The 26,024-nt window shown below is 39.8% G+C and overlaps 1 protein-coding gene and 1 long non-coding RNA gene across 20 annotated transcripts in view; one reads left to right on the plus strand and one right to left on the minus strand.

Moving 5' to 3' along the window:
• The window catches only part of LOC116428938 (uncharacterized), a 333,442-nt gene that overhangs the window by 144,928 nt on the left and 162,490 nt on the right, over positions 1-26,024 (minus strand). The window lies entirely within an intron of this gene.
• Positions 1-26,024, plus strand: part of LOC116428922 (protein muscleblind) — a 438,439-nt gene that overhangs the window by 120,714 nt on the left and 291,701 nt on the right. The gene's annotated exons all lie outside the window — the stretch shown is intronic.

A 26,024-nucleotide genomic window follows, 5' to 3' on the forward strand; every position in this document is an offset into this window, starting at 1 on the left:
ATGTTCTTTACAACTAATTAATAGGAGGACATATATGAATTAAGAACGAAAGTTATTTTATTTCATTCATATATTGATGCATCATACAGTTCTTTATAATTTCGCATCAAATCAAGCGGTCACCTCTCGAGTGCAAAGGTTAACTTCATCTGCTTGAATCTTCGCCCGCTAAGGGTTAAATCGATAAACAGCAAAAGATGCGTTCGTAGTTTCCACTTCTATTCTCTAAGCAATTGATGTATAATTTATTTATTCTTTCGCAATAATTGAAAGCGTATAAATGTTCAAGATATGATTGAAATAGATTTATTAATACACGAATTAAAGTATAACTTAAAAATCAGTTCAGCTCGGTAGTTCTAGTGTTAATATAGCAACCAATCGATCTCCGTCGGATCTCTCACCAATTAACTCGAATATTCGAAAATAATTCGCGATCTTTCGCAACGCCAATGACTCACAACATTGACACGTGAGTCTCATGAAAATACCGGCGCGTGGCAATTAAAGCCGAAGTTGAACGCAACTTGGAGAATCCGCGTAAGAGCGTACGAGGGATTTAACTCGCGACAATGTAGTCAATGCGAGGGTTATCCGTTTCGCTGTAACGAGTCGCGTTAGGACCATAATCCCAACTGTCAGTCCCGACTGTTAACACAGCGACTTTATTGTCCACGTTACTGCTCCGCGCGAACGTTGCAGTTACTTAGAGACGTTACGAAACGCGCGTTCATGTGTGACGCACGTGTGTTCGGGCAAACATGTTACACGCGAGTTTGCCGGAAAACTGGCTTCGCGTTTCAAGTAGCTTATTTTTATCTCTTTAACACTGAAACCAGACCCATTCTTGATTCCTTCTTGCAATTATTAGAAAGATAAATGTTTTTTTGAGAGATTATTAGAGAAATTAGTTTAGTAACGCGCAAACTGAATTGTAAATCATTTAAAGTTTTGGAAACGCGTTAGGAACGAAGCAAAATATGAATTTTGAGTTTATGTAGGACGCAATTAAATGGAGATAAATGAAATTGTCGAGTTTCTCTGAGAATTGAATTTTAGAGGAAGCACTTTCTTTTCAACGGAGAAATTCGCGGACGTTCGCAGTCCAATGATCGTGATTTAGGAGAGAAATGGGTATAAATTATTCAGTCATACTTAAAGGCTCGACAACCGCACTTTCCTAGCCAGTCGGTAACTGGCTACGAAATAAAGTTGGATAGATTCTTTAGTGGGAGCAGAAACAGAGAAAAATATCGAGAGACTGATTAATTAGACGACGTGGGAGTCTGAAGTGAGTTAAAAGTTCGAAAATTGAGTTAAAGCAACTTAAAGAATGCCTCTAATCGAATTATTATAGTTCGTTGAATTAAATGATTAGTTAAAAATGTGTTATAAATAATGAGCCTAACGATTTTCAGCTGAATCAACGCGCAATAATAATAATAATACTCAATCAAACGATTTAACAATAGCTATAGTGTATCAAAATGAGTATCAAAAGTATCAAAAAGACTGGTTTCGATTTGTTTAGCAATTATTATCTTCGAAGCATTGAATATTCGAAATGATTTAGAAAATAGTTTCATTTGAGTACTATAATGAATGTCTGAAGAAACTTAAAATAATCTATTCTTCCAATTTTTATAGGATTTGCATATTAATCCTATTAACACCTTGACTGCCACGAGCTTCAAATTACTCGAAAACAATTACAATTTGTAACGTAACTAGCATCAAATGAAAATGTTTAATAACTCAAATAACTAGATTACAGTGTGACCTAATAATCGTGTATCAAATAATTGATAATTATTTTTATTTTTGCTGCAAAAGAATAAGTGACACACAAAACGCTCAAGTGTTATTACCTTTTTTCCCATTCTCTCTTTTCCTTTCTAAATTTGTAAATTTCCTACAAGTCCTTTGATTCTAAACAATCCGAATGATCTAAACTGGCAATGACCATTGCATCCGCGCGACGTCGCAAACAGGAATAATCGGTTCAGATTAACAATTAACGAGGTCAACGTTTTTCGAGCCAGTGAGCTTCGACTATTAACCCTTTGCACTCGAGAATATTTTTCTGAACAAATATTCATTATTTTCTGATGAAATATCAATGATATGTTACAACTAACATAAACAAATACCTCGCATAAATTAAGTAACACAATCATTTTATTTCGACGTTCCATGTGTTGACGCATTATATAAAAATTCTAAATTTTATCATTTCCATGGATCTAATCAAATGGCGAGTGAAAGGGTTAAACGATGCACCAGCGATTATCATTTTTCTCAGGACCGTCGTTATCTCTCGAACGATACATCTCGAATCTTTTGCGCGAGGCCTCGATAAGGAATGATGTTGCGGGTGGGCCGGTCTTTTTTCTCGCAATGGCTTCTTGCGATTGGGTTAAGTGTGCGAACACGAAAGCGCAATCAGTGGAACATATTACGTAACGTTGCTCGATACTGTTCCGCAACCGGGGTACCGGATAATTCAGAGACTGTGTCCAAAGTGTTCGACGATATAGTGGACGCCGAAACGCGGACGATAAATCTTTTGTGGGCGCACTTCTTTCCGAATGACCTCTTTTTGCGTTAATCTTGTATGTTGCTAGTATAACAGATGGGGAAAGTATATCTTCTGTGTACTTCTTTTCGAATGGTCACTAAAAAGTGACCATTACAAAGTGACACAATACAAAAGTATTGTGTGAATCTTCTGTGGGTGTACTTCTTTCTAAATGACCTGGTTTATATTAATCTTGCAAGTTAGTAACATAACAAGTGGAAAATCAATTTTCTGTTAGTGTACTTCTCTCCAATGCAAATGCAAAATCAATTTTATGTGCGTGTACTTCTCTCCAAATGACCTCGTTTTAAATTAATCTTGCAAATTAGTAACATAATAAATGGAAAATCAATTTTATGTGGAACTACTTCTTTCCAAATGACATGTTTTATATTAATCTTGCAAGTTAGTAACATAACAAGTGCAAAATCAATTTTATATGGGTGTACTTCTTTCTAAATGACCTGGTTTATATTAATCTTGCAAGTTAATAACATAACAAGTGCAAAATCAATCTTCTGTTAGTGGACTTCTCTCTAATTCAAATGCAAAATCAATTTTGTGTTGGTGTACTTCTCTCAAAATGACCTCTTTTTATATTAATTCTGTACATTAGTGAAATAACAACTGTGGAAATTAAGTATTCTGTGGGTATACTTGTTTCTAAATGATCTCTTATCATATTAATTCTGTAGATTAATAAAATAATAAATAGGAACGTGTGCTTGGATACTCTCTAGACAATATAGGTACATAACTTACTGTAGTATAAATTATACATACTAAATAATATAATAATACATATTCTAACAACAACAACAACAACAACAACAACAACAACAACAACAACAACAACAACAACAACAACAACAATAATAGGAAACAAATTGTCCAGTCACCAAAAATTGAGAAAGAGCTTCTCTTCTACTTGCAAACCCTAATTAACACAAATACAACGTTATAACAAGTAAAGTCGATTATCATAATCTAAACAAAATGTTCTCTTTTCTGTTCCAGGTAAGCCAATGTTCAATTCAGGCTGTAACACTCTTTCGTAAGTAAAACTTATAATTATCAAATACAACGATTGCAGATTTCGTAGAATCCATAGATTGATACGATTAATTAATAGACCAATGACACCCTCGAAACTAGTTTAACTCTTTGCGTATGTCAGCCTTCCAAAGAGATAAAACCGTTGTATTTCAATGATTGAATGTATTGTTATATGATTGAATTATTCAAACATCAGCATGTAGTTTTCTACCTGCTATTTAAGCAATTGGTATCATTTAGCTTAATCTGCTAGGTTTATATCAAAGAATCTTCGAAGGGTTAATAAATAAGGAACGCTTCTGCAAAGGAATCTCTTTATACAGTAATTCACAAGATAAATAATTGAACTTTGAAAAGATTCACTTTGTTAACCAGTGAACGAATCAGAGATATCATCACTTCGATTCCTCCATTTTCCAAATCTGCAGTGATGCGACTCTTGTGGTTGAACTTCGTGTCAATAGATGGCTGCACCTCGCAACTTCACGCGTTTAATTAAATGCATACGTGCTGCTATATTAAATACAGTATCGTTCTATCTAGGACAAGATAAGCACACGTAATCGCAATGTCAGTGATGATAATGAATTCACTCGATTCGACGTTAACGTCGCTAATTCGGTCCCTCGGAAGTCAATGCTATTAAATCCATTCTTTCCTGATTTTTCGAGTTTCAATGGAATAAATAATATTCTTTTCAATTATCCACTTACTTTTGTTCTGGATTAGAAACAATTAAGAATGTTATTATCTTTTACTGAAATGTGATATTCGTGACGTATCGATGTTTAATGTTCCTGGATAAATAATATTTCTTTTAGTTATTTAAAAATTCACTCGTTGAAAGGTTTTGTAGCTTCCGAATACGTTGTGCAATCATTCCAAAGCCAAAAACACGAGTTTCCTCAATTTTTTAATGAAGTCAGCATCAACACGATCAACACGATTAATTACTTCCAAGAAAAATGGATTTGGAAGAACGTCAACATTCAGAGAGATCGAATTTCCACAGTTGGAACACTAAATAAATGATTCAGTTACTCGAACAGCAAGAGATTAGTACATAGTTTCCTTTTGTTAACATGTTGAATGCGTTAAATTCGATTAAACGATTATTATTTGAAAACTTCCCTAAGTTATAAGTAATACTACTCAATGCACTGACATTCAACAATTCAAACCTGCAATAACAACAACCTAATTCAATTATATAAGTTGATATTATCTTCATTCTGTATATTTTTCTCGGCAAAATCGTGCGGCACTCGTGTTAACTTCATCTGCTTGAAGAATCTTCGTTTAATACTCTATCAGCAACTCTAACTAATGTTACATCACCTGTGACAAAAATTAACAACGTTACAATATTTCTTAAACCTTTCCTTCTCAGTACATTTGTAAATTTGATAATGGCGTAGCTTTCTTAAGATTCATTCACATATCTAGTATAACTGGTGCAATCCTAAAGAGTTCAAAGGGCAATCGACAATTATATTCCTAAAAAATATGATCGGTAATCTACCGATACGTTCTCCATGCCATTTCCATAGCATTATTTTAAATGGCGACGAGGCAGAGTCGCACGGAGCACGTAGGAGCAGTAACAAAGTATTTAGCATGAGAACAGTGTTTAACGATGATCGAGACCGGTCAAGTGGTCGATTTGTATTCAATGTCAGGCGGACTTGTTCTCCGTATTCGGCGTCATTGACGCGCCGCCGCGTGGGTGGTTAATGTGAATTTTCGCCTACGGCCAATCGCTCGCGTTTCTGGGTCACTTAGATCACCGCGCCTATTAGCCGCCATTTAAATACCGTAATTCGATTACTGTAAAGCACTGCGAATGTCACGAGCACCTTCGAATTTTCTCTGACCACCCAATGTTGGGAAATGACTGATTGACTGAATGATACTTCCTGAACGGAGGTTTCCGAAGTGGTTACTGGTCTGTTTCTGATCTGACTGATGTTGCTTCTCCTGATTCTGAATCTGAACTCTGGGGAAATTCCATTAGGTAGCTCCTTGAGGACACTTTTTCCAAAATTCTCACCCCCTGGAACACAACTTACGATAGGACTGAAGCGAAAAATAGACAATGCTTGATTTCTAAGCTGAACACTTATGCCGCGTATTGTCTGCAAGCTGGAGAGCTAAATTACGAACGTCTCTAATAATTTCCGTATCGTAAAATTGTCCCCTTGTCCTAACAATTCAGTCCAAAAAATCATTCGCGTCGTTGGTGACGAACTTCGACGCGTTCGTGAATTGGCAGGGGTGACTTTCTGTGTCAGAAGGGAGGAGCGGTTGCGCAACAGCATTCATACGATGATGCGTTGTCCCTTAATTTACGAGGTCCATTTAAGTTCCGCGGGAAATAGGAAAAGATGCGCACTTCGGCCCGGAATATCTGTTTCATCCCCCGTAGCGGTCGCTGAGTCATCCTGCGAGGGAATATTTGGCAAGAGGATCTTATCGAACTAATTTATGAACCTTTCAGTCACGGACACTGCGAACCGACAGTTCTTGTAATTTTCTTTGCTTGTTTTGCCTGGGAACTGCGTGTTTTTCGCTTTTCGAGGGGTAACTCGTGTTCTTGGAAACTGAGTGACGTCTTTTCAGGGTTTAGGTGATATTCAAGTTTGGATTGGTCGAATCGAAAGCTTCTTTGTGAATATATTGCGTAATCTCTGCTGCAGTTTTGCGTGGAAACTCGGTTTTATTCGGTTTTGGAGAATTAACTCGTGTTTTTGGAAAGTGCGTGACGTCTTTTGAGGGTTTAGATAATATTCAACTTCGAATTGTTCGAATTGAAGGCGTCTTTGTAAATACATTACGTAATTTACGGGTTAAAACTCTTACCAACGCGTCATGAAGCTAGAAAGACTAAAAATAGACTAGAAATCGCGATAAAAGCATAAACCTCGTACCAATCGCTTCCTATTTTATTTTATTGATATCTTCAAAGCATTGAATATTCAAAATTCTCTTGAAAATAAATAGTTTCACTTGAATACTATAATTAACGCCCGAAGAAATCCGAATAACCTATTACTACAATATTAGCGATTTCAATCGTATCAAATGGTAGTTCTACTGCTAAATACCTGAATCTATCCAATTCGATCACGTGATCGTTGATTAATCCAACGACTCAACTAAAAGACACGGCAGCGTATCTCGTTTCATATTTACACCGGAACTTCTTAACGAAGTGTTTGCGCCCTTTTCGACGCATTATATTTCAGTCCTAGTTTAAAATGTAAAACACACCGGCGAACTTTGTTTGGAAACTTGCGGGGCGCCCTTTGCGCGTTAAAACTTAATAAAGTTAATGCAACAGTATCGCGCGGACAAAGCGTAACGATTGTGTTCACGTGCGCGCGTGTGCGCGAGCGAAACCGTGTTCCAGGAGTTCCGCCATTTTCCGTGCCCGTGTTATGCCGTGTTTTTTCCCGGCTCCCTGCCTCCATTGTGTTCTGCCAAATTCTGACTGTCTGATCCTGCGGCTCGCTGTGTAGACGGTGCTCGATGGATCCTCCAATCGGTGTGAATCACGTCGCTTGTAGTAGTTTCTACTGCGAGTTTGTTGCTGAAATGTAGACCTCCCGCAGAAATAATTTAGACTACACCTACCGGGTTGAATTGACTTTTCATAATTTTGGGAACTAGAAGAGTGGATATATGCAGGCTTTTAATGACTGAATTAATTAGTAATAATAAAAAGCATCTGTAGAATGAAGTCTTTGTTACGACAGTTACTGTAAATTCATTTTTAGTGATCTAGATTCGTGTGAAGATCTTTAAATCGACAAACTATGAAATAGTTTTTGGAATGATTACGATGAATTTACTGTACATTCATCCTTAGTGATCTAGATTCATATGAAGATCTGTAAATCGACGAACTATGAGATAGTTTTTGCAATAATTATGATGAATTTAGAAGTTAGTTTTGAAATTTGTCTATAGAAACTTAGAATTAGACTTAGAATTCAATTTTTTTAATAAATTCTGAGAGAAACGTCTTGTTTTTAATAATTGCAAAGAGATTAGAGATGAGTCATTTATACATCGTACGCAGAGCGTCTTGTCTATCATTAGGCATTATAATAGAATTGTGTCTGCTAAGTGAAACGAAAGATCATCGTGATCAATCGAGGATCGAAATGTTTTCCAAGGAACTAATCTTCTGGTGGAAACTCATTAATACGTTAAAAAGATTCTCCGAGATAATAGAGAGATCAGACACTTCTATGACTTCGACAAATTTAATTTATTTCACGTACCTAATAATATACTAATACCTTTTCGGCAGCATTATTTGGCTTCCTATCTGAGAGAGTAACAAAATGGATGCGTTAACTTGTTACTATTCGAGTTTGCCTTTCGACAACTCGGCCTTAGTCGAGTTGCGTTTTATTCAGTCGTATCCATAGTGACATAATACAGTTTTGCGTTAACATTTGCTGCTAAGGAGTATTCACGATCTCGAATTTCGTCTGTCCTGTTTATTGATATCTCTGTTTAGAGTGATCATCCGAATGACAATTCTTCGCATCGAACTTTGGTCTACATGGAGAAGTTCCTATTACGAGATTTTACGAGAACACTCCGAGAAATGCAACAATAACAGTTGTTTATTCGATAAATAACAGAAGAGTTACGGAAATTGTAGGAAATGGTAATAGTTGACGCAAAATAACACACACGCTAAATGAAACTTTAAAAGGAAACTTTTTCATTAAGAAGTTTGGTTCTAATTACTCGTCGCCACGTTCGCGCAACTCGACTTCGATATTTTAATACGCGACTCGTCAAAATACACAGTACCCCGAAATTCAAGCGCACCCCCATTTATGCAACCGCATACTTCCATCCGACTTTCGCACCTTCCAGAACATTTTTCCGTCGCCACGCTTCAACTTCGTGTATATTTGAAATATCCTAGATTCATTGAAACGAATATCATTAGCGACGAGGAACCGATAATTTAAAAATCAATATATCCTAGAATATTCCACATGCACAATCGTTCATCTATCTCCACACATGCTCGTCATCCATTCGTGCATTCATTCCCGCAATTACTCATTCTCAGTGTGAAATCTAAAGTCTGTTATTCACGAATTATTAATGTGGATATATTAAGGTCATATTTCCTGGATTGTGTTACAGGACGCTACAGCGATATAAATTATTAAAACATTTCCATTTTCGATCAGGGAAATACTGTAGATATATAGCAAATAATTCAGCAAACTACATGTAACATTCTGCAAAGCACTAGTATAGCAATAATTATTGTATAATATTAACGTATTCGAATAACCCGGACCTACTTATCACTAGAACTACCGAGCAGTTAATACGATTAATACGCAATTCTTATAAAAATTGGAAGAATAGATTACTTTCAGTTTCTTCAGACATTCATTATAGTACTCAAGTGGAACTATTTATTCTCAAAATCATTTCGAATATTCAATGCTTCGAAAATATCTATAATTGCTAAACAAAAGTCGAAACCAGTCATTTTGATTGGCACGGTAGTTCTAGTGTTATAGATTTTCCTTCAGTAGAAAGTGAAAGGTACGCAAACGAGGCACATTCGTCCATTCGAAAATCGTAGCCATCGAAAAGTCCAAAGATGCAATTGTTATACGGAAAAGATCATTAGCCCTCGCAAAAAGCGATAGAGATCCCCGTCAGCTGCGCAGTAAAAGCACTTCATCGAAGATAGTCCAGAAAATCAACAGACCCAGGAATCCGGGACAATAGCCGGTTTCATTCAGTGGATCGTTATGCGTCAATCGGAACCGCGTTATCGGTTTGTTCGACTGATCCTCCGGTTGAGCTAGATTTAATAGTTTCCCGTTAATCTCCGAAAACTCCTTCCGGAAGTGGAAGATTATTGGCGGCGGCGGCGGCGTCGAGGGGAAACGGAGGCGGAGGAAGAGAAAGGCGGAGAAAGGGGCGAAGAAAGGAGGAAGGAGTTAGGGTTAGGGTTAGGGTTAGGGGTTGGAGGAGCAATAAGGAATTATTGCGGTACGATCGACAAACGGCGGCTACGTGGCCGCACTACGGAAGATTCTCTCCGACCCAGCGACTTTTCTCTCTCCTCTTTCTTATTTCTTCTCGTGCACGCCACAAAACCCGGACTCGTCAATACGTAATGCTCGAAACTCCGGTTCGACCCGTAACATGTTCGTCATACCGTTCTACGTGGAATCGGGGATCCGTTCGTATCCTGTATATTTCATTGGATGCGGGGAACCGAGTCGGGATAAAAGAAAGCCTTAAATGCTTCCACCGTAAACCGTGCCTCGCCGAGGAATCGTTCGATTAGAGAAGGCTTCGGTCAACTCGCATGGAAAGTATTAACCCTTTGCGGACGAAGATTCTTTGGGATATAGAAAATCGTCGGCGAATGAAGCTAAATTGTGTGTCGATTGCTTTGGTAATTGGAAAAGGGAGACTACGAACTGGCGTCCAGCTGTTTTAATAATTAAATCATTCGTTTGCGACTTAGTGTCGCGAATGTGAACATCTGACCTCGGGCAACTCGAATGGAAAGTGTGTCTTCCCTTGGGAAGCGTTAACCCTTTGAACTCTGTAAGCTCGAATAGTGCAGCAGTTGTAATATTGAGTATTTTAATGAGTCAAGAATTAGACGAGCGTAATAAACAGAATTTTTCTTCTTGGAATGGTGGACGTTCGAGTAGGAATTATCCGTGTTTATGAGATAACCGTTTTTTCGAACTTTTGAGAGATATTGTTGAATTTTTCGGTGGACTAGATTTTGTGATTTTTCATGGAATGCAGTTTTCGCTGTGGTTTAACCCTTTGAACTCTGTAGGCTCGAATATCGCAGCAGTTATTGAATATTTTAATGGATCAAGGAAACTACCCTGAAATTATTCAATTTTCCACATCTAAATTTTGTACTGTGACAACACCTTTGTTGCTTAATTTATCTAATTATCGTTAAATTAGTTCCAAACAATGTCGCCAGAAATGTTGAATATTTCCAGTGGAAAACTCTCGAGTGCAAGGGGTTGAATTATAATTTTCATCAGCAAATAAATGGGTTACAATTGTATTTTTCTTTTCGGATAATTTAACAAGAATCAATGTTGTTCATTTAACTATTCAACTATTTTGCTGTTATCAATGTACTATCTTCAAATTTCCTCCTGAAGTAGACTGGAAAATTTTGTTATATTTCTTACTAATTGTCGATAGTAAAAGGGGTTAATTTCAAAATAATTATCAAATAATTTTCGCAAGTTCAAATATTCATAATTCTTTAGTTCCACGTGTTACGATACGAGTGATTAGTGTTTCCGTTTTCGACATAAATACAGAACGCTGAAAACGACCTCTCGAGTCATCGATGATTGCAACTCGAAGGTCGGCAAGTTTCGCGTGCGACACCCGGCGATCGAGCTTTGGAAGAACGAGCATCGACTCGTTAGACTTTCGAGATTGTTCCCGAGCTGTTTAAAATAACAATGAATCAGAGCCGCGTTAATAAACGGAAAAGGCAGTTATTCGTAGCGATCATCGCGAGATTACGTCAACCTCGGCAACCTCGCTCGTCCTCGATTGTTATTTCTGTACCGAGTGTATCCGGCGCGAGCTGTTCGAATGGTAGGCAGTTATCGAAGCTGAGCTATGATGATGTAGGATTAGAAAGTTTTGCGAATCGAATCTCGTGAATTTTTAGGGCGTTCGCAGTTTTAGAGTTGCGAGGTAGTGAGGAAGGTTCTTTGAAATGTGTAAATTGAAACACTAAACATTCAACTTCATAGTTTCCCATGAAAACTAATTCATAGACAACATTGTAAATCTATCAATAATCCACACATAAATCATCAACAAATCCAATTCATTCAAACATAGTACAAACTTTCATTTAAAACACTAAACATTCAACTTTATAGTTTCTCATGAAATCAGCTGACTGATTCATTGATAATTCAGTTTGATCCCTCTAAACGTGACCGTTCGTCCGCAAAGCGTTAATAATTACAATCAGAAATCATGCCTAGCATGCGACGTAAATTAGATATCGATTAGTTAAACGATAGAAGAGGAAACTTGATCCCCTGTTTAATTAAATCATCTATTCCCGCGTCGAAACGACACTTTATCCAAACTGTGATTCCTCCAAAGGGTTGATACTTTGAAGAAGATTCTCTGAAACGCACGAAACCAACAGACGAAGCTAAATCAAGCAATTGCTTAATTAATAGAAAAAGAGGAAACTTCTGGTCTCTTGTTTGAATAATTCAATCATTCGTTTGTTATCTGGTCTCCTTAACATGAACATTTCTCGCTGAAGTGTCGACGTTCGTTCGCAAAGCGTTAATAATTAATTAAATAAATAATCAGTCATGTAAATTAATCGATTAGTTCAATGATAGAGGAAACTTCCGATGTTTAACACTAGGTTTACGGAACCCGTCAATTTGACGAATTCTTTAACTCTTCACAGACGAAGATTCTTCGAAATACACGAAACCTTAAGCAGATGAATTTAAATAATACAATTGCTTAATTAACAGGTAGGAAACTATGAACGAATTAGTTCATACGATATTAGGGAATGAAGAATGCCCTTAGAACTAAATTAAGTCGACGGTAAATTATTTACTTTATCAAAGGGATATATCGCTGAGCTTCGATTCTCCATCTTAGACACAAAGGAATTTGGATCGTAATTGAAAATAGAACGATTATCATCTGACTTTATCCCTACGGTTGTTTCCCTGGTTGAGATAAGTGTTTCTTAGTCGCCTCGTTGGTTTCACGGTAGTAATTGTAAATTAATTGGAATCTCGACAGATGCACCCTTGGAGTTGATATAGAGGAATTTCCAGTGATTTTAACTAGGTTTAGTGTTAATCGTTTGAATTTTATTTTTTAAAATTTGTTTGAATTTCAGTAGTCACACTTTTGCACTCTGTGCAATAAATCATGTGAAACATTGAAATACTTTTGTCCCTATTCCCGATTAACCCTTCGCGGACGAAGACTCTTCGAAATACACGAAACCTGAAGTTAAATTATATATCGATCGCTTAAATAATAGAAAGGAAATTATACGCTGATCTCTTGCTGTTTGAGTAATTAAACCATTTGTTGCGACTTTTCTAAATATGGAAATTTCATCTCGAAATGTGAACATTAGTTTAAGTCCATCTTGATTCGTGCAATTATGCGAACACGCATTGCAATACTCTGTTGAAGCTACAATCTCCTTGATTTATAGAAACGAACACGCAGTTCTCTAACAATAGAATCTTGTAGAATAAACGTCTGTAAATCTGTTGATTAAATCATCTCTTCGAAACGCTTCATCCTCAAACCGTGCTTTCTCCGCAAAGGGTTAAGTCATTACTGCTCACACCGGCAGAAATAATTTCAGCAATTCCCTAGCAAAACAGGTTCCTTGTTCATCTTAAACACGCTGCAAAGCTTAAGCATTCCTAAATACGGAGTATTTACCGTTGACCACCGAGGACTAAATTCAATTAAAAATCTCCGACGTAAAGGTGATTCGTTACACGTGAATTCTGCATTTGGAAAGAGCCCTCAAAGAGCTTATCGCTAATGTTGCTCGCGGATTTTCTCAGACACGTGAAATAGAAATATCAGTGTACAGAAAGTAACGTTCCGAGCGAGAATCCAGCGCGGAATGCGACAAAATGGCGACTGCGCAGGCACGCGATTAATAGCTTCCGAGATAGAGGACGCCGTGGAAAGTTTTAAACGGCAAGACGTAAAATACCTCGGATAAACGAAGCTTTATCGAGCCACGGGAGGATCGCTGTTACTCTGGAAAGGAGGAGACGCAACGCTACGATTCATAATGCGATAACGTCGCACGAAATACACGGTGCCCGCTCGGAACACGCTGGCCAAGCTCATCTTTCAGAGCTGCTCCTTTAAAATACGCGCTATCAAGTCGATAGAGTAGACTGCATCTATCTTATCCTATGTTCGAGCAAGTCGACGCTGCGATTGGGCGTGTGTGATTGATTTGTCTGTTGTTGATGATCGTTTTGAGAATGCGACATGTAACGTGAAATTAACCCTTTGCGATTTATTTTTATGAGATATAGATGACATTTTTGAAAACTAACTTAACGAGGGATCTATTCACAAAATAGGAACAATGTTATTTTATTTCCACGTTTCACGTATCGACAAATTACTCGAGACTTAATGTTAAATACGAAATTTTACAATTTTTATGCACCGATCGAGTGCAAAGGGTTGACACTGAAATTACCTGATGGGTTAACCCTTTGACGAACGTCGGCGTTTTGCTGAGATCAAACATCCACGTTTGGAATACCAAGTTGCGAACAGATGATTTAACTATTCGAACAGCAACCCATCGTCCGCGATGGGTTAAAATGGCCTGATTTCTTCATTTTGCGATTACTGAGAGCAAATGTTTGAAGAATGAATAAAAAAATTGATTTATACGCGAACTCAATTGTAAATCAATTAGTCTCAATAGATGTACTCTGTTTCTGTGGAAGAATTTCAAAAAGTTGATTTAAGCTCGGTAGTTTTAGTGAAAAGAGGACTTGCACTTTACAGTTGATACGAAGAATTGTAATATATAACAGACTGTTTACGAAGCTTTAACCCTTTGAACTCTGTCTCCAATATTGCACGATAATATTAAATATTGTAATGAATCTTAAAGAAACTACCCTGAAATTATTCGATTTTCCACACATCCGAATTTTGTACTAAGAAGGAAAATAGATCGAAGAAATGTTATAGCATTTCTCATTTTCGCCAGGAATACTAATGTTTCTCTGAGAAATTAGTCAAGAAATTCATTTAGCATTACGCAAATTGAATTGTAAATCAATTCATCAAAGTCTAAACAGATAATCTTGAAGTCTCTGTCGAAGAATTTAAAAAAATTGAGTTAACTGCTCGGTAGTTCTAGTGTTAAGTATAATAGTTGATTACAGAGGAGTAGTATTTACTTTGAACTCGAATTAACTAAGTAATATATATGTATATATATTTATCTTAACTAAGTAATATATATATATTTATCTTAAGTAAGTAAGATTTTCACTCGTAGGATAAGGGGTTAATCAGCTAACTGCGTTTTAATCTCAAAACTCGAAATGATTCTAATCTTCAACGATGAATCAATCATTTCTCCAGCTACGCATGTAATTCATCTTTAGTTTTTCATAATACAGGGTGGAAATTTGACCTTCACTTCACCTTGCAGTGTCCACCATGAAAAATAAAAGTTCCACCACTGTCCTCAGTATCGAACAACTTTCTGAAACATGTTTGCGTATCAATATTTTCGTAGACATTCGACTGCAACGCGTTATAATTTCCACCCTGTATATTCCATCTTTTCCCCGCACAATGACATTTCCACCAAAATCGTCACCCAGTTAACAAAGTATCATTCCATCCTTCCCCCCATAAAACTGCAAAGTGCATCCCGACTCTCGCAGCGGAAACATCGAGCCGCGAAAGCCATCGCTAGACGCGGCGAGCGTAGAGTGCAAATTACAGACGAGGGTTGCGGAGAGTGACGACGACGGGTAATGGTAGCAGCCGGGGTGAGGTCGGGTATAGTCGAAGACCGCGGCGGGACAATACGTATCGAGCAACATTGTCTATGAAGCGCGCGGAGGGTGCGCCGGCTAGGCGGAGCGTGCAGACAGAAACGAGAGTAAACGAATCAGAGCGGGCGGCGGGGGCGACGACGTAGAGGGGCGTAATCTCGTGCATAGTGTACACACATTGTCCGTTTCTATACAAGGTCGCCGTAGACGCTGCGGTCTTCCGATCAAATTGGATCTACTGAGAGTCCGGAGTATCGGGTCGACCGCAGCGGCGCAAATCCACGGGAACCACGAAATATTCCCGGCCACAATCCTGTCTCATTCCCGCAAACCGACTGCCGCGATATTTTCCGGGGGGGGGGACGCCGATAGACATTACGCCCGGGATACTTTACATAATATCGAATCGAAATGCAATTTGCGATCTGCGCGGGGATAAAAGGGCACACGTTAGAATCGACGGAATTGCGAGTCCTCCCGGTTTCGGCCTGTATTTAGAGCGGCGGCTCGGTCACGGTTAATCAAGATTGATCCAAGGCGAATCGATCATATCCGACCGACCGCTCGAGGATCGTGTTACACGGGTATAGCCACTTATCGCTGGAAAAGGGTGGCTTGATTGCGCCGGAGTTTCGGACAAAGGATTGCAGCTCGTCGAGATTTTATTGATTGAAAGACGCGCGAGACTTGATGTCGCGAGTGCGGAACCTTGGCTTCTTTCGGTTGTGATCTGGAATTGTTCGGACATTTTGATGTCAGGGTTTTTATTTTGGGTGGGCAGTTGAGCTGCTGGATTGTCGGTTTTCAGAGAAATTTTTGAGCGAAGAAACTAGTAAAAAGTTTCTATTTTTAAAAGCACGAAATTCAAAGTGCTTGCATTGGGTAGCTGCTGGACTGTCGACTTGTCGGTTTTCGAAAGATGAGACGAATTTTTAATTAGAATTGTAATCTATGATTGTTCAGATTGCAGCAGAAGATGCAAAGAAACCAATAAAGTTTCTATCTTTAACCCTTTGCGAACGAAGATTTCCTGAAATATACAAAACCCTCAACAGATGAAGCTAAATTATATAACAGTTACTTGAACAATAGAAAAATAGGAAACTACGTGCTAATCTCTTGCGATTCCATTAATTAAATCATTTGTTTACGACTTAGACTTTCAAATATGATAATATCATCATGCATCGTGCAAAGGGTTAAAGGAGAAAATCTTGTCAAAGAAACTACCCTAAAATTATCAGATTTCCTTCAAATTTTGTACTGAGAAGGAATGTTATCCCATTTTTCATTTTCACCAGAGACACTACAAAAATTAGTTGCAGTTGCTGATTACAAAACCATCTGGAGTGCCAAGGGTTAACACGTTGTCGACCGGTCACGAGTTAACTCGTTAAGAGTTAAAACACTAAATATTCAACTTCATAGTTTTGTTGCATCGAATCGTGTGACTGAGAGTCTCTCGAGTGCAAAGGGTTAACACGTTAAGCGCCACGAAAATCTGAAGCGTTTTCCTATAAAGTTTGTCTTTTGTAGCAAAGAAAAGTAGGAATACGTATAAATTGTTTGGCGTTGCAACGTTTGCGTTACACTGTTATCGACTTAGTTGCCTTATTAAACATTTTTATTTCACATCGGTTGTCTTGTATGTTACGATTGTTTTTTAGTCATTCAGAAGCGTCGGTCCCCAGTGACTGACATGTCGCTTAACGTGTTAAAGGAGAAAATCTTGTCCAGGGAACAACAACGACACGTCTGCCATAGGCCGGAGAGGAGCGAAAGCCGGCGCGAGCGGATAGGAGAAGAACGTCGAAGACGGTCGGCCATAACTTTCGATCCCCCGGCAATCTCGGTTTATAGGGAGCCGCTCGCATGACAATGCGGACGGTTCGGCAGGTGGTGTGCTAGAAGCCTAATTCGAGCGGCGGCACATGCCGCTCGTAAACCACCGGGACGAGACTCGGAGCAGCCAGCGCTGGCTTTTGTCATTTGTACACGTGCTCGAGGCTGCGAATCTAATTTCGACAAATTGCGAGGCTATAATGTCGCTCCGTGATCGACGAGAAAACTGCCCGCCGCCGGGGGGGACCGCGACAACCTGCAACGTCGAATGGGAAAACCCGTGTAACGGCTCGCGTGGCAATTTTCCATAAACCTCGCAAGCCGCGTCGTTAAGCCTTGCCGCCATTATGCGGCGATATTACGGCGTGCAGTTTACTTAGACCGAGTTTATCCGCTCGATCTTTTCGCCGGGAACTGATTCGAGAATCGAGGCCTTATCTGTCGCTCGATGGAAAGAGTCCTCGCAACCGGCTTTTCATCAGCTCCATAGAACCCGAGGCATTCACCGTTTTATGGAGTTCCGGCGCGGATCCCCGCTCACTAAACGATGGAAATGAATATATTGAGTTTCGACGGGTACGCGACTGAACATGGTTTACGGTTCGATAGAATTTCGGAATGGAAGTGTGGAGTTCGCGGAGTTGATCAATTGTTGCGAATTGTTCGAAACGCGGAGGATACGCTGCAGCGTGATAAAAACACCTCGGAAATCACGGAGCGCGTGCGGCTGCAGGCTGCTGGGAAGGATTGCGCACGCTACATTTGCTTTGCGCGTTTGTTCGCGATATATCTAGGTTCTGAAGGTTGAAATGCGATTCGTAATCGAACGAAGGTGTCTGCGAGTCAATTTGCGATGGATAACTAAAAATTTTAACGTGAATCGTGATTAGTGATGAGATCGTTACTGTTTGTAATTCGAAACGAATTATCTGTAATCTTTAAATCTGTAATCTGTGAATCATTAGTTGGAATTATTCACGAAAGCTTCGAGTCAATTCTTTTAAGACTCACAGATTTGAAGCTTCTGTGAATAATTCGTAGTACACGGTAGTAATTACAACAGTAAACTATTTCAAAGAATGTCTACATCTCGTCGAACGATACTTTTGCTGAAAAATTGTGCAAACTGATCGGTAGCTGCAGCGTCAAGATAAAACTGTCAATCTAACAGAGCAAATATTTAACAAGCTCTCGACTCGCGAGGTTCGAGCACCTTTTAATCGTCGAAAACATAAGCATCCGACGTTAGAAACAAACAGTACGTCGGAAGCAAACACGCAAGCGCGACGCTGACTGCAGTACTTTTCCTAGAGGCACGATTACGAAGAGACAAGCGTAGTGGCTTGATAGGAGAGTAATTTGATTCGAAGTTAATCGGATGAACATGCCGCTCGTAAACTAGCGAAACAAGAGGCAGAACGGCGCAGGAACCCTCGTGGCACACGTGATCTACACGACGAATCAAACCGCTCTTCGATTCGTTTTAGATCATGAAACTATTCTAGATGCCATAGAAAAGATTGTGGTAACAATGTGATAATATAAGAATAATTGTGATGAAATAAAAATCTGATGCAGAATGTGGTAACAAAATATATTTATATATTTATATCTCGTTGAAACATTCAGCACTTTCAACACTGACCAGACACATTATGGCCGATCACATGGAAATGATTGAAATTTAAAAATCATTCCTGATTTCTTCGTATAATTATTAAGATGACAGACGTCTCTGAGAGATGGTTAAAGAAATTGATTTAGCAATACTCAAGCTGAGCTGGTGACCTCTTACCTTACATGTCAGACTCGTGATGAAAATCAACCGAATTCGACAGATCCGAATGTTATTTATATATTTCTTGTATAAATGAAGTATTACTTGTCTGTTATCGATCTTTAACCTTCAAAGTAAGCTTAGACACTGAGTAAGCATCGAATGTTTGTCTGATTCTGTGAAATTATTAATAAAGTAGCTTAATCAAGTAGGTTAATCAATTTGAATCCTCAATAGCATTCTCGTAGTTGACAGAGGAATCTCAAAAAGTCAACTTAACGCTACCAAATGGTCAAAATTCCCATTCTCTGACTTTCCTCTGCGATTACCGAAAGAAACTGATGAAGTGATACCTAATCTGAAGTTTAAACCAATTAAAATCTTGAAAAGTCCATGTTTGTAGATTTCATACTGAAATGATCAAAGTCAGGTGAACTGCTCAGTTTCAGTACGAACGAGAGTTCTCGACTGCGAAAGACACCGAAGCACAAGGACATCAATTCGTTGACCAAAGCAATCGCTGGGATCGCTGATAAAACGCCGTCCAATTTCTGGTCGCGCTGCCAAGAAAGGTTAACGAAGGAACGTCTCGAGTGTCGAGACGCACCACAAGCGCAATTAAAGAGTCCGTCATCCGGGAGAGAACCGTCCGACAATTTGACGTGCAAAACTTCAATTTCCCGTAAACTCGACGCCCCTCTAACTTTATTGTCGCGCGGAGTGCTGACGAATGGAAGCCTTTAGGCGAGGGGAGCAGAGGGGAGGCTCGGGGGGAGCCGAGGAAGAAGCAAAAAGAAAGACTAGCTGGGAAGGTGGTCGCTCGTTCTCCTTCGGTTGCGGAGGGTGGCGAGCCCGAGTCTAAAATTCTGTCACGTACGCGTCATAAGTCCTTCGCACCTTTAAGTAAGAAGTAACACCGTGCCGCCGTCACTTTTCCCGTGCGCTAGGCTGGCCTAAGTACTTTGGACTTGGTCGGCAAGACTGCTGGTCGAATGTCGCCGGAGGTTCAACTTGCGAGCAGCGAAATTAGAACGGGACGTGGCTGGTTTTATAGAGAACTGTTTCGTTGTGAAACAGTTTGTTTGGTATTTCTAATTTGTTTATTGTGGAATATTGTGACTCGTGGAGAAGATTGAGGAGAGAGTTTAACTTGCGCTGGAAAAACGTGCTACGCACCTGACGTTTTTGTTCCAAATTTCACATATTTAATATTCAATTTTGAATTAGGTATGAACCTTCGAAATGAATTAGTTCCAACCCTTAATTTTCCTTAGTACAGAATTCGGATGTGTAAAATCGAATAATTTCAGGGTAGTTTCCTTGATCCATTAAAATATTCAATAACTGCTGCTATATTCGAGCCTGCAGAGTTCAAGGGTTAAACCTCAGCGAAAACTGCATTCCATGAAAAATCACAAAATCTAGATCACCCAAAAATTCAATAATATCTCCCAAAAGTTCGAGAAAACGGGAAACTCGGTAACACGGATAATTCCCACTAGAACGTCCACCATTCCAAGAAAAATTCTGTTTATTACGCTCGTCTAATTCTTGATTCATTAAAATATTCGATATTACAACTGCTGCACTATTCGAGCTTACAGAGTTCAAAGGGTTAACGCTTCCCAAGGAAAGACACGCTTTCCATTCGAGTTGCCCGAGGTCAGATGTTCACATTCGCGACACTAAGTCGCGAACGGATGATTTAATTATTAAAACAGCTGGACGTCAGTGTGTAGTTTCCCTTTTCCAATTACCAAAGCAATCGACGCACAATTTAGCTTCATTCGCCGACGATTTTCCATATCTCGAAGACTCTTCTTCCGCAAAGGGTTAATACTTTCCATGCGAGTTGACCGAAGCCTTCTCTAATCGAACGACTCCTCGGCGAGGCACGGTTTACGGTACGTTTAAGGCTTTTTACGAAATCGTTGAACGCGTTAACCATAAAAACATCTCCCCGAGTGAACCGCAAGCCCGTCGCAGGATCGATTGATACAATTCCCAGTTCGACGGGGCGATTCTAATTTCACGTGTCGCCGCGGAAAAGTCGGGAAGTTCCTTGAAGAGAAGATTAAAGGGAGGAACAGAGGGCAGCCGGGCGGAGGGAGAATCTGGAGTAAGGCGCGTGACGCGGGACAGTCTCGAGTAACGCCTCCAGAGGGTGCCTCACCCCTCCGCGCAGCCCCTCGCACTCAAAGTGCTAATGAGTGTCGCCTCGTAAGCCAATTAATACTCCCCCACCGCCTGGCGAGCGGTAGCTTACGAACGAGTAAAACAGGGGGGTGCGGAGCATCCCCCTTGGAAAGGTATAGGACCCCGTGCCTGCTACATGACCGGAATACCCCGCGGATTTCGTATGCCGGCCACGCCTGACCGCCGCGCACCACCTCCTCGCCGAGTGAACTCCGTCGTAAGGCGCTGCCGAACTGTCCCCCGACCTCCGTCGACCTCCGGCAACCCCGAGGAACCTCCAGCGGCGACTCCTCGACCGCCAAAGCCCGAACGGACCTGCAGAACTTAGCGCGCCGTTTCTTCTTATGGGACTCGCGACGCGCGTGACGGAATTTTAGAGACTAGTTTCGAGAGCGACTCGTTTTCGATGATTTATTTGCGGATGTTGATGCCGGTGAAACTTGGGTGTGGATTTTCTGGGCTTCTTACTAGAAATATTTAACCCTTTGCACTCTGTTGTTGTCGTGTTCTGCGACATTGGAAGATATGTTTGTAACTTCATTTTTAGTCAAACGTAACTTTAAAATGTACGCTCGTAGCTGATAGTTCATATTAAAACTGATCCGGACTTCTTTACGAGGCGAGGACGATGTTCTTTGCTGTTTTATTCCAATATTTCACGTATCGACGTATTATACATAGTTTAACACTAGCTTTACGAAACGCGTCACTTTGACGCACATAGAATTTGATAAGCATTATTTATTAAATGCTTATGTCGATTTTGATCGATGCAATTACAAGAATATGTATCGCAAATGTCTATTTTAAAACTAATTTCTAAGATCTAAACGAACGAATATTCATTTTGCTAGGAACAACAGAATAAACTACAATAAACGTCCGTAAACCTAGTGTTAACATTAAATATCACATTCTATAGTTTCACTGTGTGAAATCAAGTGGTGAGTCACCTCTCGAGTAAAGAGTTAATTCTAAAAACAGTGTCATCCGACGCGAAAAGAGCTAGTAATCCTCTGAGCATCGATATCCATCAAAATTCCATCCATGAGAACTTAAAAAGTTTCTGTGTAAAATTGCCGGTCAACAATGTTACGTTGACTGCCATGGGGGTCACCGGTGATCCCCAATCAAATCGACTTTAGTTCGCTCAACTGAACGATGATTATGCGAAAATATTTCTAATAGTTCAGCTAGATGGACGTGCAGTTACAGTAATGCAATTCAATCGAATGATTTAATATTTAATTTTTTCCATTTTGTGTATTTTCCATGAAATTGTGCGGCATTTAACAATGATTATGCGAAAATATTTCTATATTATGAATAATACTATCTAATGCGGTGACGTTCAGCTAAATGGACGTTATAGTAACGCAATTCAATCGAATGGTTTAATATTTAATTTTTTCCATTTTGTGTATTTTCCATGAAATTGTGCGGCATTTAACAATGTTAATTGCGAGGCCGCTTGCAACGGGACAAGCAGTTATTCGGTTCGACGCGAGGGACACGTTATTTATATAGAAACTGCTCCGGTACGGATACACGCGTCCGATCGCTGTCGCCATTTTGACGGCAGCATGGAGCGCGTCGCCAGCGAGGGGAAGGGAATATCGGCGGCTAGGTGTCTTCTGGGTAACGTCTGGCGCCGAACGACGCCGTGGCGTGTAAACTCGGAAGTTCTCGAGCGCGGGGAGTTCTTACGGGAGAAAATGGAATTCGTTCTGGCCCGGACGATCTCGAACGTCCATTGCAAAGGGGCGGTTTATATCGCGATATCCAAATGCGATCGACCGGGAGGAACAGCCGGAGGAATAAAAGGAATACAGCGCGGCCCTGTAATTCTCAATTTAACGAATCGCTGAATCGAATTAGCGAGTCCCTCTCTAGCCAGAAATTTTCATTGACGATCCACGCTCTGAGTGCGCTGTTTAGGAAGCAACGCTTGACGGATCGCGGAGATTAGAATTCGATCATTGTTTGCGAGTGACAATTTTCGGTGGTCGGTTCTATGTGTGTTTCAAGAATCGAAAGAGCTAATGCGAACGAATGGAATTTGCAGGATTAAGATCAAGCTCTGTGAAGCTAGTGAATTCAAAAGAATCTAACTGACATCGATGTTATTCAATTTTCGTGAATATTCTATCAATGATTATTGTTTACAGAGATCGTACACATAGAATATGCTCAGAGTTTTTGTATATGTATATAGTTGATAAAGAAATGAGACGAATGTCGGCGTTTTGAGATCAAAGTTGCACTCTCCTCATTCTCTGCGATCTAATCATTCAGAGTTTAACACATGAATTAAGAAGGAAAATTATTTTATTTCAATATCCCATATATCGATGCAAAGTTTAATATTGTAGAAGAGAATTTTATTTGAAACTATAATTATTTCATGACAACTCAATAAAGCAATCACCAAATCAAACAACGCACTATTTATATTATTCTTTCATTACCATGCATTAACTTTACAATATTTGGAATATAGATTCATAAAATCAATTTAGAATATTTCAATGCTATGAACATTCATTCAAAACGCACTCACACACACATTCATCTATTGCACACATTCAAATACATCCATTCTCACAATATTATATGTAATTGACTTTATATTTATTTGACTTTATATGACTTTATAATTTTGCGAATCAAATCAACTGGTGACCCCCGAGTTCAAAGGGTTAATTTAGTCTGCAGGTTTTGTACGCTTCCAATCGTCGAAAGATCGATGTTTTCCGAGAGTATTAGATCGAAAGGAGAAAGCGTAGTAGGTGGAAACGAATCGAGGACTAAACGAAGTCGAATGGGGGGTAAACGCGGTAGGAGCGTCGCCACATGCATCTGACGGTCCTGCAGGCGTCGTCGGGCCATCTCCTCAAGTTTCGTTTAACCATCGAAGTCGAAGACTCCGGAGATCGAAGTAGGCTTTAGAACTGGTCGCGACGGATCTTCCTCTGGTGACAGAAACACGAGACGGACAGTAGGGAAACGTGACTGGACTGAGCTGCCTTTGACGGCGAATGTAACCGCGTTTCTCGCAATAATTCCAATCAATGCAGACGAAACACCGCGGAAAAGGAAGAAAGCTCAGCTTCTGCTCGAGTTTGCTCGATATAATGTTCTGCTTTGTACAATGCATCGATTTGTGAAATATTGGAATGATGTTTCTTAACACTAGGTTTTAACGCGTCAATTTGACGCAGATTGAATTTTATAAACATTATTTGGTAAAAGTTTCCTGATTGTCTATTTCTACAGCTACAATTTCCAGAATCTAAATGAACGAATATCAACTTCCCAGGAACAATAGAATAAACTACAATAAATGCTCGTGAACCTAGTGTTAACACGTTGGTGACCGGTTACTTAACCCTTTACTCGAGAATATTTTTCGCAAGAAATGTTCCTTATTTTCTGATGAAACATCAGTGGTATTTCTTACAATTTATATAAAGAAATACATAGATTAAGTGACGAAACTATTTTATCTCGATGTTCCATGTGTTGATAGATTACAAAACAATTTAGTATTGAATTTCGCTATTTGATTCACTATTCACATCTATTCATGCCTATTTTCGATTGGTTTAATTTAATTCAGTTCAGTGTTTTCATAGTTTTAACACACTTCCTTAGAAATATGCGTTGAGGCAAAATTCTGCCGTAGTCGAAGGGTTAATTGGACACTTTGTTTACGACAGTTTATGCTTTACTGAAATGAGTCAATCTCTCCTGAAGCACGAAGCTAGATCCGTACTCTTCAACCTTTGCGGACAATGTTGAAAGTATACAAAGCCTTTTGCAAATTCTAAGTTAAACACTGAATGCTTAAATCATGGAGAATAAGGAAGTGTACTGATTTCTTGCTCGAATAGTTAAATCATTCACAACCGAGTATTCCAAACATGGAAGTTTGACCTCAAAAATGCCGACATTCCGCAAAGGGTTAAAAGAAGCAGTTCAAAATGGACAACGTTTGTACGAAATAACAATCACAAAGCACATCATCAACGTGTGACAAACCAATCAACAATCACCCATAATCACTCATCCTCGAGCAACTCAACTCGATTCGAAGGGCAGAGCTGACCCAACAAGCGAAACGGATCACGAGCTCATAAGCTTCAGCAGCGTCAAAGGAGTCGCTCCAGGATGAAAGCGAGGAAGATAAAGGAAGAGCGTAAAGTATCTCGAGCAAGAGACAAAGCGTGTTTGAGCGAGACGCTGGCAAATTTTTCTGACAGCCGCTATCGACTTAGCGGAGAAGCCGGAGTTCGAAAATTATCGCGATACAAAAGAGCTAATGGAAACAATGAAGCCGGAGGATCGGGGAATCCTGCAAAGCGGAACGGAGACCAGCCGACGTAGGAAGAGGTATTTCGTCCAAGGGACCAACGGAGCGGAGCGCGCTAACTGCTCTTTTCCCCGGCGGCCATCTTTACGCTCGCCGTCTTCTGTCCCGTTTTGGTCCGCTCCGTCCGATTTGCATCGGTTCCACCGGATGCAACTGTTTCCTCGCGATAATCCGAGGAGGATCCTGTCAACGTCGCTCGGAATTCTCCGCCTTCTTTCGGCTGACCCTCCGCGCTCGCCGGGCTATTTATTACCGAACGGAATTTAGCACTGATTCACCTCCGTCCCGGCGTCCGATGCTTGCGGTTCATTAATATCGGTGTACCACGTAACACGCTGGAATCCGCCGGAATGCCTGGACGTCGAATTTGCGGCCGGCAAGTAATTCGTATCGGATAGAACCGCTCTTCCTCGAAGACTTCATTCGAACCTTGGTGTCTTGCTACTTTGCTGTCTTAGCCTTTGAACTCTGTGGGTTACGATATTGCAGCAGTTGGAATATTAAATGTTTTCATGAATTTTAACACTAGATTTACGGACGTTTATTCTACACTTTATTCTATTGTTCCTAGAAAACTAC

This window comes from Nomia melanderi, chromosome 1, assembly GCF_051020985.1.
Source record: "Nomia melanderi isolate GNS246 chromosome 1, iyNomMela1, whole genome shotgun sequence".
Lineage (NCBI taxonomy): Eukaryota > Metazoa > Arthropoda > Insecta > Hymenoptera > Halictidae > Nomia > Nomia melanderi.